This window comes from Diabrotica virgifera, chromosome 1 (genome assembly GCF_917563875.1).
Source record: "Diabrotica virgifera virgifera chromosome 1, PGI_DIABVI_V3a".
NCBI lineage: Eukaryota > Metazoa > Arthropoda > Insecta > Coleoptera > Chrysomelidae > Diabrotica > Diabrotica virgifera.
In genome coordinates, this window is record NC_065443.1 from 85311820 (window position 1) to 85330290 (window position 18471).

An 18471-nucleotide genomic window follows, 5' to 3' on the forward strand; every position below is an offset into this window, starting at 1 on the left:
ATTTGAATGTTTACGTCAAATTTTACGTTGTCAAAACGTAGTTCAACTCAAGCCGGCAGAGGCGCTAGTGGCAACGTGCTTCCAGATTTCTGTGAGAGTTAGATGTATTAGAGTCTAATGTATTTGCTATAATTTTGTACTTTTTTTTGCAGATTTCTTGTTCGATTTGTCAAAGATACCCGAATATCATGTTTCACGTACATGATTGTTTGATGTAATCGATATCTGGTGGTGTGTCGATGTTTATTATAGATGTCTGCGAATGGTTTTAGGCTGGTCCTAAAACTACATTTTTTATAGTTTTTATCATATATGACTGTCATCTTTAAAATTCGTGTATTTATGAACCATTTCTTTTATAGATGAGGTAACAAAAATAAAGATTTTTTTCTGAAAAATGGTTTTGACAGAGCCAATGGACCGTGATAGTGACGTCAAAAAGGTTTCCAAACAAAACAAAGATGTGTCAATTGATTACACACGTGGTTTGTGTAATAATTTGTATTTTTATTTTGTTTTAAAAATCATTTGCGTTTGATTAATTGGAATAATGGCAAAAAAAGTTAATTAAAATTAATGAAGTTTTGAACTGTTTTAAAGATATTTCATATAATATTTTAGTACTTACGATATATCAAATGATAATCAATGTTTTTGAACATCAGTCTCTTTCAGAAACTTAAAAGACTAGCAAGTTCTCCTCCTTGAGCATTACACATTACAATTTACAAACACATTACAATTTTGTAAAAATTAAATAAAGTACATACAAGCAATATATTCCATTTATAAAAACGAAAATAAAACTTAGCCGCAAAAACCACGTGTGTCTGACAGCTGTTTATTTTGTTTGGAAACCTTTTTCAGAGTAGCCAACATTGATTTGACGTCACGACTCTCACGGTCCATTAGCCAGACTTGTTTTTGATTGATTGCAGTCATACTCAGAAATTTCTTAAGAATAAATTGTAAAATACTCTTATTTTAACTTCAACTCATAACAATAACTCTACTGATAATACACAAGCAATCAAAAAACTGTAGAAACTGCGAACTAAAAGATCTTTTGTGTAACAACTACATATGTTTTGGTCTAATAGATCTAAACTTATTACCTCAGAATTAGTAGACATTTATTAAGATAACCTATTATCTGGTTTGAAGGTAGGTTTGGTACCTGATCGGATTTTGAATAGGCACGTTCAAGTGTTGGCGAACAATTATGTTGCAGACAACTTGTTAGACTGTTTCCACCGCACTTGCTATTTTACAGAGCTTATATTTTTCATTCGGTTCTCATACCGAATCCCGAGGATAAATAACCGCATTGCCAAGTTAACCTGGGAGAAGGTCCTTGGTATTGTATGGTACATCCGGGTAGGGCCCACTGTGAACCGTTCAGACACTTAGCCCCGGCGCAAATTGATCATAAGCGAGACACAGCCTGCACGTGGACAGTTTTGTGAAGCACGCTTATAAGCGAGAGACCGCAAATTGAACCCATCTTACGATCAGTGCATGCTTTCGCAGGTCTCGCTTGGGAACGTTTGTCATCGGCGTACAGTTTTCTTGGGTCGTGGGACGCGTGACTCACCGCCAGATGTTTATTTTTACCTGTTGTTGCTTGAACTCGTTCGGGATATACCCGTGGAAACACGACGTATGGGAGAAAATAGGAAATGAAATGAATACGGAATGGTACCTAAGTACAATTTATTGTGATAAATAAAAATGTTAGCATAGTCAAAACCCCGAGTGAAAACGGCTTTGTCTTTGTCATTAGATATAACTTTATTTATTTAATTACTAGTAGACTAAATAAACGGTGATACGAAATTAATAATGAAAGTTATGCCTTTACAATAACACATTACATATTAGAAAAATAAGGTTTCTTTAAAATTAAATAGAATGTCACAAATAATGATGGCGTAATCCCCTTTCAATAGGTATAAAAATTTTATATAATTCCTTAAATCTACAGATTATCAATGAAAAGTGATTCATGTCACTTAAAACCGTGATCAATAAAAATAACGTATTATAGTCGGTTCGCTAAACTCAGACACAACTGGCTAGTGATTTTAGTAGGTAATTTTTTTGTTTTTGGCCAATTTTGCTAAAATTGGCAAAATTACTAATTGTTTAGTAATTATTAAGTAGTTAGTATTTTACATAATTAATTAAATTTGCATAATTACTTCTAAAATCAATAGCCAATTGTGTCTGAGTTTAGCGAACCGATTATACTCTCTAATTCAACTTGTCGGCATATTACATTTTTGTTTATGCTTAAAAATTAACAACGAAATATGCAGATAGTGTTAATTTTTATGACCGATCAGTAGCGGAGGGATTATTAAATAACCCTGAGATTATTTTAAATATGGGTGGTTCGCCAAAATAAGCGGCATATTGTGTAACTCGCTTTTTTCTTAAGTCCTTTACATACTGTGTTTCAAATTATGTTGCCAAAGTTAAGTTATACAATAGATGAATGGAAGCCACTTAACATTAATTTAAAAAAAAAAGTATTTTTACAAGTATTTTATGCAATTCTAATGCCAAAATATCAACTCCGAGGCTGTAACCCACCTTGTTTTTTGACCTGTTTTATAGTATTGCACACTGAGAGGTTACAAAAGTGCAGATTATTTTATCAATAATTAATTAAAAATCCAATGTAATATAAAACTGTCAAATTAATAACTTTCATTTTTAAAATTAAACCATAAAAATCTACTACTAAAAACTGTAACCAACTTTGTGCATCAACACCGAGGCTTCATGAAAATATATGAAAATTTAAGCCAAATTGCACTATACTGTATTACAGGCAGCTTAACAAGAGAGGACCGCTTCAGTCTAACCGAAATTGTAGAAGAAAGTGGACGAACATGATATGGTTAAGCGATAGAAAATTTTTCAAAGTGTCTTAAGCTGAGCGTATGTTTTTATACAGTCAACACCGAAGCCTTCGTAAAAACTTAATTTTGCTAATTTTTTTAATAAGTTTTTCTTTTAAGTATGCGCTATAAAGTTATCTTGACACCCCATGAATAAAGCAGAATTATTTTTAATATTTGTAGACAGTAGAATTAAAAATGTATGAAATCATCAACACCGAAGCCATCAACTCCGAAGCCCAGTCGTGCCTCGGAGTTGACGAACGTGCCTCGAAGTTGTTGAAAGTGTGTGAGTGGTCATTCTTAAACTAAAAAAATACAATTTAAATTTAGTCTGATATAGGAAAAGGGTTACTGGGTAAGCTCTCAAGATGTTTCGGTCGGTTTGGTAATATTATCTTCTTTTTATAGAAAATGGCTCGTATACACTGGAGTACGACGGAAAAATGAAGGCGAAAACCCCCAAAATCGTTAAATAAAGATTTTATGAAAGAAAGTGATATTTTATGCAGCTATGCTTATTTCTGTAAGAATATACCATTTTGGGTAGTCTTCTCTAATATTGATAAAAGAGACATCTGTCTATGTATGCACATTATGTGAAAGCATGGAGCTCATGCGTGGAAGCGGATAACAAATCATTATGTTGCGCAGAAAAGACAGAAGAATGTATAGAAAGGAAATGCCAAGATTGTGTTCAAAAGCAGATTAGATTTTTGAAGTTTAACGGAGAAGACACGGCTACATATTGGAAAGTTTTGTCAACACGAAGGCCGGTCTAAATCAACTCCGACGCAATTGATATTACCTATTTTTCATAATTTTCTTTAGTAGTTTATATCAAAATGGAAGTGTTTTGTTTAGTTTTATTACATACCAATTTTTATTTAATTGTTACGATCATAAATTTCAATTAACAGAGAATTACGTGAACACCGTGGACACTTAGTCAACTCCGAAGTCACATTTCCGTTTTTCGGAAAATATTTAAAAATGATCTCTGCTGGTATCATGGGTAAGTTGAATAGCTCATTTTATAAAAAATATTTAAAAATGAACTAATTCTAAACCATGTTTTAAATTAAATTTCTCTACCTCGAAATTGCCGTCTATTTTGGCGAATCACCCATATGTAGGTATTATGTGCAAAAATAAAATACTTAGTGTAAGGTCTCTTTTTGTGCACCCGCTTATGAACAAATTCGATATTTTCGAAAGTCATACCGCTAGTACTGGGGACGTGTAAGATATTTAAAACGTTACGAGTTACAAGTACGGAAATACCGATTTAAAGTTGCCTACTCAATCCAGTACAAGGATGAGATATTGTACATGATGAGATATAATACATCAGTATTTGTACTCAGTACCACTGAGAACCGGTATCAAAAGTAACCGTTACACGTCCGCACTGATTTTGCCCGTCTCTATTTCCAGCACTGACAGCCAACGCTTGGGTTAGATTGTGTTCAATATGCAGTCCGCTAGAAAAATAAATGCACTGGTCATCCGCCCCGCCGGCGCAGGTTGTGTCTCGGTTATGTTCAATTTGCGCCGGGCCTTAGACCTCCTACGGCGGATCCATTGTATCACACCTCCTCTCCCTTCCATCTCATCCATAAAAACCTGTTCTTAAGCGTTTTTGGGTCCCAGGCTGCACCGGCCTCCCATGTCTTGTCAGAATCAGCAGGGCCTACAAATCTGAGCTCCTCCTGCAGCCCTGAACGTCTACTCGTTCAGCAACCTTATGGCCTCACAAAAAGCCACAAGTCTCTTCAAAGGCAACTCCATCACCTGGCTCGGCTGCATAAAAGGATCTGCCTCCTCTGATAGGCGAATGCCGAGCACTGCCAGAGGACATGTAAGGAGGTTTCCTCCTCCTTATCACATAGACGGCAGACGGCACCGTGGGCCATCCGCCTATCTAAGCAGATAAAGGTGGCCGCCGGAGTCAACAGTGTCCGATGATCTCTTAATCAGACACTTGTATTCCACCCTGAGCCTCCTTAAGAATCCCAGTGAGCAGGCTGACTATGTAGTTCTCTTGGCCCTATTGAAGACACCCCGAGTCAATTTATGTTGTCTTTCTAGCTGAGGTGTCCACCAAGGAATAGCGGAACCAACTGTCCTCTGTACAAGAGGGTTCATATGCCGAGATTAGGGTTCCAAATAAGTGATCCAGAGAGATCTGTATCTCCTCAGCTCCGCTTCGACACAAGGGGCGACCAACCAGGTTATGGCTGAGCTCCTCCCGAAAGAGTCCCTAGTCTGTAACTCTTGGATTACTATATGATACATTCTGGAGCTTAACCCATTAGTGCCCAGATTATTTTTTTCCAGTTTTTAATGTGATGCTAATATTTTATTGGGAGCAGTTTGATTAAAAAACATAAAAATAAATGAATTTATGCATTCGGATTTATAGATCACTCAATATATTATGACGTTACATATATGTAACGCTAGGAGCTAATGGGTGCAAAAAATACAAAATATAACTGCAAACAGTTTTATTTATTTAAATACGGAAAATAAAGAAAAAGGAATTTAAACATTTTGGTTTGTGTGATAGGTAACGAAACAATCAATACAAAGACCTACGTTACATTTCCTACACATCGTGCGTGTTGAACTTTTGCAAGATGTTCCAGTACAGCGCCTTCTTTTGTCGTTTCGAATTTTATCCACTAGGTGTTCCATCCTATTATATCTAATTCCATCGACTGCTCTTTGCGCATTAGAAGATGGAGTTCTGCCCGTGCCTTGTGCCTTAGGCCGGTGACGAATATTTCTTCAAATAAACTGGCACGATAGCCCTTCGAAAGTCTATTTGGGACATCTGAGAGTTGTTTGATTTTCGATACAAACACCACGCGTTATTGACTGAAACATCAAGAAGCCATGTAAACAATGCCCAGTACCATTTCCTGTTTCTAATTTGAATCCTGTACTGTCCAACGTTCTGATCCATTCGATCAGTACCACCCATTTTTTGCTATATTCTGCAAGTACTGCTGGTCTGCGAATAACGTCTAACATTTGTTATTGGATTGATACCATATCTATTGGAAGCAATGCAAACTACGGAATTATCGACCCACTTTGCTACTAGCACAGCATCTGTCTTACTAATAGCACTTTCATAGTATCCCCTTCCCTGTTTCTGAAGATCTTTTTTAGCCAATAAAAGACAGCTCGGTAAATGATTTTCTCTTATAGTCCCCGTGCCTCCGTATCCTTTCAAACGTAAATAAGACAATAAACTGAATGTAGTAAATAAATTGTCAAAGTATATTACTTCCTCTATAGAGTCATCTATCCCTTCGTATTCTCCAAAGGCTATATCGATAGCTTCTTGAACGGTCAGGCCTCTTTTAAGAATTGCAGCAAGGCCTCTGAAATAAAAACAAAGAATGTGTGTGTACTTTGTACGCACATAAGAAGTTATACTTCTATTATATGATTTCTTAAAAATAAATATACTTTAAACAGTTTGTTTTAGTTTTTTTTTAAACACCAAACTAATTTTGTGCTTACCGCTTTCAAAAAAATAAAAAAAAAGTATAGGATTGCACTGGATTCGAACTCAAGACCTCTCGATCTCTGGCCGAATGCTATACCAAATACGCTACGAAGACTGTGTCTGTATGGGCTCGGACGTACCTAATGACAATTCACGGTAACAAACAGACAAGTATAATAAATATACAATAAAATGTTTTAATAATACTCATCTTACTTCTGAGGAAGACAAATCCAAAGACACAAAAATTATAATAAATATATTTACTAAAATCACTAATATATTCTTTTCACACCTTTTCTTGCACTGATATATTTATACATAACTAGAAAGATTTAGCAACTAAAAGCCATACACAATGGCCATACTGTCTGTGTGCGCATGCGCGCAGTATTATGAAATTTTACTCTCAATCGCGCCTAAAGAAGTACAACTTCAAAAACAACTTAGCAGGTACATACTGCATTTTTAAATTTCCTTAAGTTCTATAAACACTCTGTATACTAATATTTAAAAAAATGTTACTTAAAATACCATACAATGAAAACAAGACACATAATACATCGGTACAAAATAACTGTAGAATATGCTTACATTACATCCTAGCGTTACAAATATGTAACAGTCAACTTCCTAACTTAGCAACTTTTTTATTTGAAAAAATATCAAAGCTTTTTTACACAAAAAATTTGTTTTCTAATATTAACTTTATTATACAAAATGAGATTTATATACTTACTCTTTATCGACGAAGTCCATTATTTGAAGCTTTATTTGTTTTGTTATCCTTTATCGAGGCACAGATTCAAAACAAAGTTCTAATGAAATAGCAGACTTCAAACAATGTAAACACTATAACCTTCTGACAAGAACTGAGCTGTTTTCAACTGAAAATTTGCGACGTATGCGACAGAGGATCTATTTAGATGGCACCACTTTGCCCTTACATAATTGTAACGCTAGGCACTAATGGGTTAAGAGCCTCCAGCTTAACGAGAATGTGCCTATGATCTGACAGCGAGAAGGCCCTTAGAACGTCCACGAATGCGGTGGAAAGATAACAAAATATATGGTCAGATTTACCGACAATGGGACTACCCACTGACCAAACTATCATAGACCGCCAAAGATGGAAAGCAAGTTGTGCAGTCAGCCAAGACACCCTGGGTTGTAGGGCTACAAAAAGAAGTCTATATTTACATGTGAGAACATTTGTGCTTACTGAGTTCAATTTTTTCAACTCTACGAATTCTTTTACATTGCAACCAAAAGGTTGGAATAAGCTCTTTACTGTGTGTTGGTAGCATAAAGCCACTGACAGTTTAAAAAAGTGTATAAAAACAAATTATAATCCTTATCAACATCTAGATATGTACTGAAAAATAGCAAAAATGGTATAGACCAATTGCAGATTTGTAGACATAGAGTTGACACTGTTTAAACCTCATAAGTTGTTTAAAACCTGCAAGGTTTTTTAAGAGATATGATTTTTGTTACTTCATCAATGTATTTAAATGTTTTTTCTTGTTACTGTTATTCATTTTATTTTTATATTTTATGTATAAGCGATTTTAATGTGGAAGCTTTAAGTCAGTGTCGATGTAGTTTATAAAATATCACCCCTCGAATCATTTTAGTACTATATGGACTTGGATCTATATAATATGACTTGCTAACGAGACTGAAATTTGTAATGGGATGGACTTTTGCATGTTCTTGACAATTTTGTTCTATATATTGACTTTTAGAACCATCTTTAATGTTGTTAAATGTATTAAGTAATAAAATTCTTTATACTTATGGATTATTTTTGATTTTTTACACCTACGTCATATACACACGACGCCATACTACTCCAGGGAAATAGGGCAAAAATATACCATGTTCGGGACACTTGACCAGCCATGTTGCAAACAGGGTTGAAAAAAAAAACATGTTTTTTTATTTTATACAAAACAAACGTTTTTTTTTGTTTTAAACGGTTTTTTTTGCTTTAAACATGTTTTATTTTTCGTTTTTAAATGTTTTAAACAAATAAAACGTAGAAAAAAACATTGTTTAAATCATATTTCTTACAATGAGAAGGATCTGTTTGAGGAATTAGGCAGCATAGATACATATAATAACTTATGGCTGTTCAGCCCGTATTATAAACTTACTTGCACACGATATAGAAGTGCCAGGAATAAAGAACAGTGTCAAAAAATTGCAAATATTTCAGAAATGTACATTTTGCTAGCGCAAAATTCCGAGAAGCTGGTGATTCTGCTCTTGTATTGCATTAGGATGTTCGTTGGAATACTTTATCGGAATGCTTAGAAAGTTAGTTGAAAAACTGGCCATTATTATTTCACATTTGCTCTAAACAATAGAATAAGTATTAAAAAAATTGGAAAAAAATCCTTTGTAAAAGGTATAAATTTTTTTTTATTAAAATCCCTTAAAAGGGCTACATCAGATGGCAACCAGGATAATGCCCTGAGGTAATGTATTGAAATTTCCCAACACGTGGGATCCAAATTAAGTTGTTTACATTTCAATGACTTAATGGCAACTGAATGCGAAATGAGTGATGTTTCTTTTTCTGAACCCCTTTTTTCAGAAACATCACTCATTTCGCATTCAGTTGCCATTAAGTCATTGAAATGTAAACAACTCAATTTGGATCCCACGTGTTGGGAAATTTCAATACATTACCTCAAGGCATTATCCTTTTTGCCATGTGACCATCACAGGGCTTTTTATTGAAGTATGCACTTTTAAGGCATCTATATTACATGTAAAGGGTTTTTACCCGGATATTTTTCTTTTTCTTTTGTGGGTCAGCTAGCATCTAACACTGATGATGATTTTTTATAAAAATCGATAACGTTTTGTTGTGATATAGCACTTTTAAGGGATTTTAATAAAAAAAAAAGAATGTGTGTGTACTTTGTACGCACATAAGAAGTTATACTTCTATTATATAATTTTAACGAAATAAATATACTTAACAGTTACAATACAAAAAATTAACAATAATTACCAAAAATTAACCAAAAATTAAACAATGCCAAATATTAAAAAAAAAAAGAAAAAAGTATATGAATCGTCCGGGATTTGAACCCGCAATATCGCAATCTCTCGATCTCTGGTCCAATGCTCTACCAACCATACCATCAAGGCTCATGCTACTGACGTTTCAGATATACATAATTACACATCACGGTGACAAGTAAAATATAAAAATAGATATTTTATTATTTTACGCTCAAGGAAGACAAATCCAAAGACACAAAATTATAATAAATAATACATTTACTAAAAAACACTAATATATTATTTTAATGGCTTATTTGCGCTGATACATAATTTGAAAGATTAACAACTAAACGCCATACTGTCTGTGTGCGCAAGCGCAGATTTATGAAAAATGTTACTCTCAATCGCGCCTAAAGAAGTATAACTTCAAAAATGTATACCTTTTACAAAGGATTTTTTTCCAATTTTGTGATTGATGGTATACAGCCAACTACAGGAAAAACATTTTCTTTTCCTTGTGGATTTTTTAGAATAAGTATTGATAAAGATGTAACAAAGCTTGTAAATGATACAAAGTTAAAGGCAAATGCCAAAGACTAGGTATTTATAAAAATTAAAGTATATTGCAGTGCAGGGACAAAGTTCAAACAAATACTTGCACCAAAGGAGAGGCTACAGAGATATGGCTAGAACTTCTGGAAGCATTCGAGACTGAACACGCAAATGGCGAATTTTTGGTAAATGATACGAATAAAGTCAAGGAGCTTATGAAAATGGCTTTGATCCCGGCTCATTTCTTGACAAGTTTGCTTGCTCATCGCTTTAGTGGAAGTAAATTTAGTAAAGAGCAAATAAAAACTGGTACGGAATATGTAGAAACTTCACTTCACATCCAGAAGCATTGCCAATTATTATTAATTACCAGACAAAGTGTGTACTTTAAAGAGCTTAATTCTATAAGTGATCACGTGGCTGATAAAATTGATGACTTAGATTACAAGATTACTATGAGACTAGAACAATTTGAGAAAATTATTAACTCTTGTATGCAAAATGTTTTGAGTTTTCCAATTTTTGTTGTGTTCCCATTATTAATAAATAAAAATATATTTGTTACAAAGTCTGTATAATAATATGTATAAGACTTTTTCATATTTATGTATTATTCACAAAAAAAAAAAAATGAAAAAAAAACGCTTGTTTAATTTAAGTGTTTTAAACATGTTTAAAACAGTTGTTTAAAACAAAATGTTTAAAACAAAACAACCCTGGTTGCAAATGGGTTTTTGGGTACTATATACCTAACACATTATAAATTAAAAAATGCCCGTGACAGTTCGGACGAGAATTTTAGTTATTAATAAGGGTCAAAAATGGCAATTTTTTCGTATAACTCGCTACAGGTAAAATTAGGGTAATTAAATATCGTATTTAAAGTATTCATCTTTTAGTAGATTAGCAGAGGTTTAAAATGGCAGTTTTTGAATTTTGGTCGGATCATTCCTCCGGAAATTGCAAAATAAGACTAAAATTTCTAAAATCAAAAATTTGCTATAATTTTTGCAAAAGTGAACATAAGACTTTGATATTACATGAAAGTTGAGTCAAACAGTCCGTATAATACACAAAAAAATTCAAGTCAGGACATGGCCAGGAGTCAATTACACTCCTGGCTAAAAAAACCGGGCTAAAAAAAACTTAAAAATGGGCCAGTTTTGATGTCTCGAATCTCCTAAACCTGTTGTCCGATTTTAGTGATTCTTTTAATATGTTATAGCCTTATTCTCTAAGAATATGGATGTAGTAATAGTGTTGCTGAACAGGTAAATTTCATTGTATACCGGGTGTAACAATAATACTGTGTTTTTTCCTAAAAGTTCGTAACACCCTGTGGAATATTATAGCATTTAAAAAATATTGAAATTAAACCTCAGTTGTAGCCCTAGCCTCTCTTAACATTCTGCTTTTTGACTCATTCACTTATATTGGATAATGAAAAAGTTAGGTACTTTGACAAGTAGCCATGTTCTTCATCAATATAGGGTGTTTCTAAATAAGTGCGACAAACTTTAAGGGGTAATTCTGCATGAAAAAATAATGACCGTTTGATTTATAAACATATGTCTGCAAATGCTTCGTTTCCGAGATACCGGGTGTTCAATTTTTTCTTACACACTAACGATTTATTTATTGCCCTAAAACCGGTTGAGATATGCAAATGAAATTTGGTGGGTTTTAAGAGGCAGTCATTGCGCATTTTTTGACGTACAATTATGTATTTTATATTCACCATTGGCGTGCATACGGGTCATATTACCTGTATGAACGCCAATGGCGAATATAAAATTTTTAGTTGTATGTCAAAAAATGTGAAATAACTATCTCTTAAAACCTACCAAATTTCATTTGCATATCTCAACCGGTTTTAGAGCAATAAATAAATTATCAGTTTGTAAGAAAAAATTCAACATCCCGTATCTCGGAAACGAAGCATTTGCTGACATATGTTTATAAAGCAAACTGTCATTATTTTTTCATGCAGAATTAACCCTTAAAGTTTGTCACACTTTTTTAGAGACACCCTGTATTGATGAAGAACATGGCTAGTTGTCAAAGTACCTTTTAAGAACTTTTTATTATCCAACATAAGTGAATGAGTCAAAAAGCAGAATGTTAAGAAAGGCTAAGGCTACAATTGAGTTTTAATTTCAATATTTTTTAAATGCCAGAATATTCCACAGGGTGTTACGAACTTTCAGGAAAAAAAACAGTATTATTGTTACACCCCGTATACAATGACATTTACATGTTCAGCAACACTATTACTACATCCACATTCTTAGAGAATAAGGCTATAACATATTAAAAAAATCACTAAAATCGGACAACAGGTTTAGGAGATTCGAGACATCAAAAATGACCCATTTTTAAGGTGTCCCATTTTTTTTGGCCAGAAGTGTAGTTCATTCCGCAGAGGTTTTTTTTACAATGTCATTGCTAAGAAAATGATGATATAGCGATTTTGCGAGTACCAACTGAAAGAAGAAGACCTATATTTTTAACATATTTAATAAAAAATAAGCAAAGGCCATTTTTTACCATTGCAAAAACAATTTACTAAAGTAGTCATTTTTGGCTTATAAATAATTTGAATAACTTACGCAAAAAATTAAAATTAACAAAATTTAACAAAAAAAATTTCGCCTGGATCAATTAAGGCATCGTTAGCCATTTTTTTTTTATTTAATTCACAGCTACTTTGTTTATTCTCAGTGTGCAAGTACTTGGAGGGGATACGAGAAACGATCGTGCGTGAATAGCGGAGAAATCTTGGAACTTTCTTAAATAATTCAAATTGTCAAATTGACGTATATTTCATACCTACTGTCATTGAAGACGAAAAATTATATGTTGCCACAATATTGAGATGATATGCAAATATTATATAAAACTGAATTTAATTAATTGTATTTTGCTTGCAGTACTGCATTTTAATAATTAATTTGATTTACTACATACAATTGTTTACCTTTTAATAACATAACCTCAGTTTTACTTTTTCTTCTTATAATTTTTTTGGGCTATGGCCTCGACAATTATCCAGCAACCAGGACTAATATAATTGGCCAATATAATTAAAAGTGCTAAAAATGTTGCTGAGCTATGAAACCAGGTGTCGCTATTCCGAACTTGCACGGTCCCAATAACAATCAGCAACGTAACGCAACTAGCGATTTTGAAGTTCAAGGTATATAGTTTATGTATAAAAGTTTGAGTACACTTTGAACTTCAATAGAGCGGTTAATGAAGTTTTAAAAATGAAGTCCTAATGAAATCGGCTTTGGGTCGGTGGAGGAAATTATTAAAATCCGTGCACTCAAAAAATGAAATTGATTCTTCAAATATATGCTGCGATTAATATCTTCGGAGCTTGTCGATGGATTTTGATTATTATTCTTTTTAAATTATGTACATATATCCTCACCTAATATTACAAAATGTTAGAGGGGAACCCCCCTTATCCCTCAGGGATATGAAATATGGATTACGACCGATTCTCTGACCTACCGAATATACATATATAATTTTATAAAAATCGACCAAGCCTTCTCGGAGGAGTATGGCCACTAACAATGTGAGAGGAGAATTTTATAGATGTGAATATATAGATGGCTATTAAAAAATAGGTTTGGTGATAGAACGGGTGAAAATTAAGGGTTTGTGTATTTTTTAATCATATAAAATTAAGGTAGACAATTTTGCCCAAAAAGATAAAATAAAAAGTCAGGGGGGCAACCTTCTTATCACTTATGGGTATGAAAAATAGAGTACAGTAGACTCGCGATTATCCGAGGTAACTGGGACCGTGACTACCTCGGATACGGAAAAACTCGGTTAACACTGAGATTGATTTTATTGATAGAAAAACACGTAAATAATGATAACTGTGGATATTTTAATGACAAAACTAATACAGTACTGTCTATAAAAGATAAAGACATTTACCTTATCAATATTACTGTTTAAAAAGTCTTTGATTGATTATTGCGTAAGTTTCATTCCTCTTTTTGGGGCGTCGATGTTGCGCCAAGATTGAAAGTTGTAACTCACCAGTTATGACTTTTGCCTCGGTTAACCGAGGGGCTCGGATAACCGAGACTCGGATAATCGCGAGTCTACTGTACAACCTATTCTCAGTCGTACAGGATAAACGTGTAAAATTTTATAAAAATTGGTCAAGCCGTTTCGGAGGGGTATGGTAACTAACATTGTGACAGGAGAATTTTATATATTATAGAGGTAGCTGTGAATTAATTAAAAGAAGTGGCTAACTTTGACCATAATTAATCTTTTAAATTTTTTTTTTGAAAATTCGTGTTAAAATATCTTTATCTAGCATTTCAAATACCAAAGTAGATTTAGTCTACAGTCAATATTAATAAAGTAATTCAAATTATTTATAAGCCAAAAATGACTCTAATTTAGAAAAATATTTTCGGATTGGTAAAAATGACTTTTTGCTCATTTTTTTTAAATACATTGAAAATATAAATATTATTCGTTCACGTTGTGCTTTTCTGAGCAATAACATTGCGAAAGAAAAGCTCTATAGGACAGTGGCGGCTGGTGACTCAAAAATTTGGTAGTTCTGCAGTATTTTTTGTTTTTTTTTTAATTCAATATCTTTTAATCGTTGTATTTTACAACGAGGCTTTTAGTTTGATATTTTACACCATATATTTATTCATTATATATCTATTAAAAAATAATAAAGAACTTACCGATTTTCTTCTTTTCAAATTGAAGATAAATCCAATTATATCAAAAATAGCAATGGTACATTATGGCACACTAGTAATTGTTTTATAGTTTATGTTTTTAGTAGAATTTTATCGATAAATACGCGAAACTAAGGAATGCAAACGAAAAAACACTACAAACAAAATCGCCACAACAATAATTGCATTATAGGGTCTTACGAACTAACTACACACAGAGCCAAATATATTATTTTTTTTTATAAATAAGCTCGATTCGTCGATTTTTTTTAAAGCAAACTTGTTTATAACTTTTTCATTAAAGTTTGGTATTTCTTTTATAAGTGTTTTTTCTACTGACAACATGGTTAATGCTACAAGTCGGTCTTCAGTCATGGAATTTCTCAAGAATGTTTTAATCCGTTTTAAACTCGAAAAGCACCTTTCAGCTTCTGCCGTACTCATGGGCACTGTAATTAGAATTTGTAGCAGTTTTACAGTTTCTTGAAAAGGCTCTGTTAAATTATTTTCAATTAAAAATTTCAAAAAAGGTATTGCCCCATTAATGTCTCTACAGTCTCTTCTAAAATAAATAACAGATAATTCAGTCTTCAAGCGCTCCCTATCTAAATTTGGATATGACGCGCAAGTCAGGCTTAAATTATCATCTGGGAAATTAGCACAATAATTATCAAATTGCTCAGGATAAAGCAATGAAGTTGCAAGTAGGTGATTTTTAAAAGCAAATCTATCATTTGCACAATTTATGATTATATCACAAACTTCGATAGATGCTCTCCGATGATCTACTGGACTGTTATCCTTCCGTAACCTTTTAGTTGGTAATGGTTCAACGCATAAACTAGAACCTTGGTCAATGGTATCATCTATTGAATTTCTAACTGAATTCATGTATCTTTCGAAATCTGTCACCTTTTTATTGATTTCCAAAGGATCCGTTTTAGTCTTTTGAAGGGCATTATACAAAACGTCTACTTGTGGCATTATGCGATGGAAAAATGTTAACAAAAAACAAAATTTTGATCCACTAGTATTCTTCGAATGGAAGACGCTGAACTACAGACAGCTGCCTTATCAAACGATTCTTCTATTTCTTCCATACATTCGATAAAAGAAGATCGATGTTCAAACACAACATTAACAGTTCGAATATTGAAGTTCCAGCGAGTTGGAGCGCCATGAGGAATTTTCTTTTGCACGATTTTATCTAAAACTGCCACTCGTTGTGGCGAATTTTTAAAAAAGGTAGGGATTTCATTTAAATTTCCAAAAAAAAGTCTAACTTGAGAGTTTTCGGAACAAGCCTTAGACATTATTAAATTTAATTGATGCGCGTAACAGTGTACAAAATGAGCAAATGGATATTTTTCTTTGATTCTGGCTTGAACTCCTGCGTGCTGTCCACACATGACCGCTGCCCCATCATAACTCTGAGCAATTAGTTTATTATTTGAGTTTTCCAGGATAGGATCCAAAACACTGAAAATGTTTTTGCTTAAAATATCTGCATTTAATTTTGAAGGTACCAAATATGTCCAAAATCGTTCTACCGGTGCTCCATTTCGACAATATCTAAATACTACAACCATTTGTGATTTTGCTGAAATGTCTGTAGTCTCGTCGGCCATGACAGCTAGATATGGAGATTCCCGAATTTCCTCCAAAATTTTATCCTGGCATAATTCCAACATGCAGTCCAAAATATCATTTTGAATTTCTTTAGAAATGCCCTTAAAAACCGTCGATTCTTCCAAGTGTTGTGCTAAAGTTCTATCCAATTCAGCAGTAAAATTTATGAGACCGCGAAAAATTCCAGGATTGTCGGATGTTTGTGTCTCGTCGTGTCCCCGAAGCGCCAATTCGAAAACACTACAAAATTTTATGCAGTCTATAATTTTTGAGAGAACATACCTATTTTTTGTTACAGCTTCATTGAATTTTTGAATATTTATCCAGTATGCAGAATCTAACTGTTCTTTAATATTCACGGAGCCTAATAAAGCATATTCCATTTGATTGTGCAAATGATGCTTAGAAGTTTCGTGCTTTTTTATTTTATCACTTAAATGTACTAAGTCTGTTACACCAACTTGCGTCCATGACTTATCACCTCCAAAGAGTACACAAGGAAAACAGAAAAGAGCGTTTTTTCTGTTGCAGCCACATATCCAACTATTTCTCGTATAAATATCGCAATTAAATTGTCGTTTGTAATTTTTCCCTCGGCTTGATCCTTCTTTTTCGATTTTAATATCCGGCAAAGGACGTCCTTTGCATTTTAATTCTAGTTTTTCGTCATAAGAATATTTAAAGAATCTCTTAACATTAATCAAATTATAAATAACATCCATCCTGAACAGCACTTTTATTCTCATATACTTAATATAAATACCGAATTACGTGCAGGGCAATTTATTTTAACAGTCGTCGCGTCGCGATCACCGATTATTTAAAATTACAATAAACGTAGGTTTCTACACACTAGTTCGAACTGCGACAAATGCAGCTCAAATATTGCTTTCAGTCGTCGCCTGAAAAGTGTAGGCGAGGGTTGAGCGGGTGTTATCGGGGATATCTTTAACAGTTCACAGCTCGGAGTAGCACCGGTCCGGTCAAATAAGTGGGACTTGCTATCGCCATGAGATGCGACGGACGACAGATTAAAATAAAGGCGGCCATGCACGAAAACCATCTAAATGAATTTAGATTTTATAAGTAGTGATATTTTTTATTTAATTTTCAAAGTAATTTTGTTTGGATTATTTTGGTGGTTCTGCAGCTCCGCAGCACTTATATACCAACCGCCACTGCTATAGGATAAACAAATTGAATAAAATTTAAACTAATTGACCAATCGCCTTGAAATTTTTTGTACATTATATTTATATGCTGTTTGACTCAACTTTTTGTGCAATATCAAAGTCTTCAGTTCATTTTCGCAAAAGTTACAGAAAATTTTTCATTTTCCAACTTTTACCCTTATTTTGCAATTTCCGAAGCAACAAATGACGTGACCAAAATTCAAAAACCGCCATTTTAAACCTTTGCTCATCTACTAAACGATGAATACTCCAAATAAAATATTTAATTACCCCATTTTTACCTGTAGCGATTTAAACGAAAAAATTGCCATTTTTGAGACTTATTTGTTAATAATTAAAATTCTCGTCCGAACTGTGACGGGCATTTTTTGTTCTTATAATGTATTAGGCATATAGTAGCCAAAAAAACCCATTTGCAACCTGGCTGGTCAAGTGTCCCAACAAAAACCTTATTTCTCTGGACTATACACCAGAAACAAAAATAACAGCTTGAAAATTAAATACAGTCCGTCTAATTTACTTACCGTTGCACGTCATTATTTACGTTAGAGATCTAATTTGACATTGTTGCCCAATTACAAAAAATTCTTGAATTCATTTTTAATCAAATACATCACACAATTTTTGCGGAAGTGGATTATACAGCAAAACAAATTAATATTCAATGTAAATAAATAAAAACTTTAGAAATATAAAACAAGAATTAAGTTATAATCTTACGTTAAAGTACATAATAAAAACAATAAATATAATGAAACAAATACTGAGAGTAAAGAATATACACAAATATGAAGTGTCATCACCGCAACTGTCAAATAAATGTTACCAAATTATGCCAAAATATCACCTTCGTTCGATTATAGTTACAGTGTATTCCGAACAAATGTGCTTCATAAAAACGCTTTATAATCGATTTATAC

At 33.2% G+C, this 18471-nt stretch overlaps 1 protein-coding gene across 4 annotated transcripts in view; it reads left to right on the forward strand.

Annotated features, from left to right (window-relative positions):
- LOC114332467 (uncharacterized) overlaps positions 1-18471 on the forward strand; it is a 130940-nt gene that overhangs the window by 52349 nt on the left and 60120 nt on the right. For 3 of the 4 annotated variants that reach the window (XM_050657386.1, XM_050657407.1, XM_050657402.1), the window contains exon 10: positions 153-8229. The exons of the other annotated variant lie outside the window; for it this stretch is intronic. The gene's annotated coding sequence lies outside the window, so the exon portion shown is untranslated. Of the gene's footprint in view, positions 1-152; positions 8230-18471 lie in introns of those variants that run through there. 4 annotated transcript variants of the gene reach the window in all.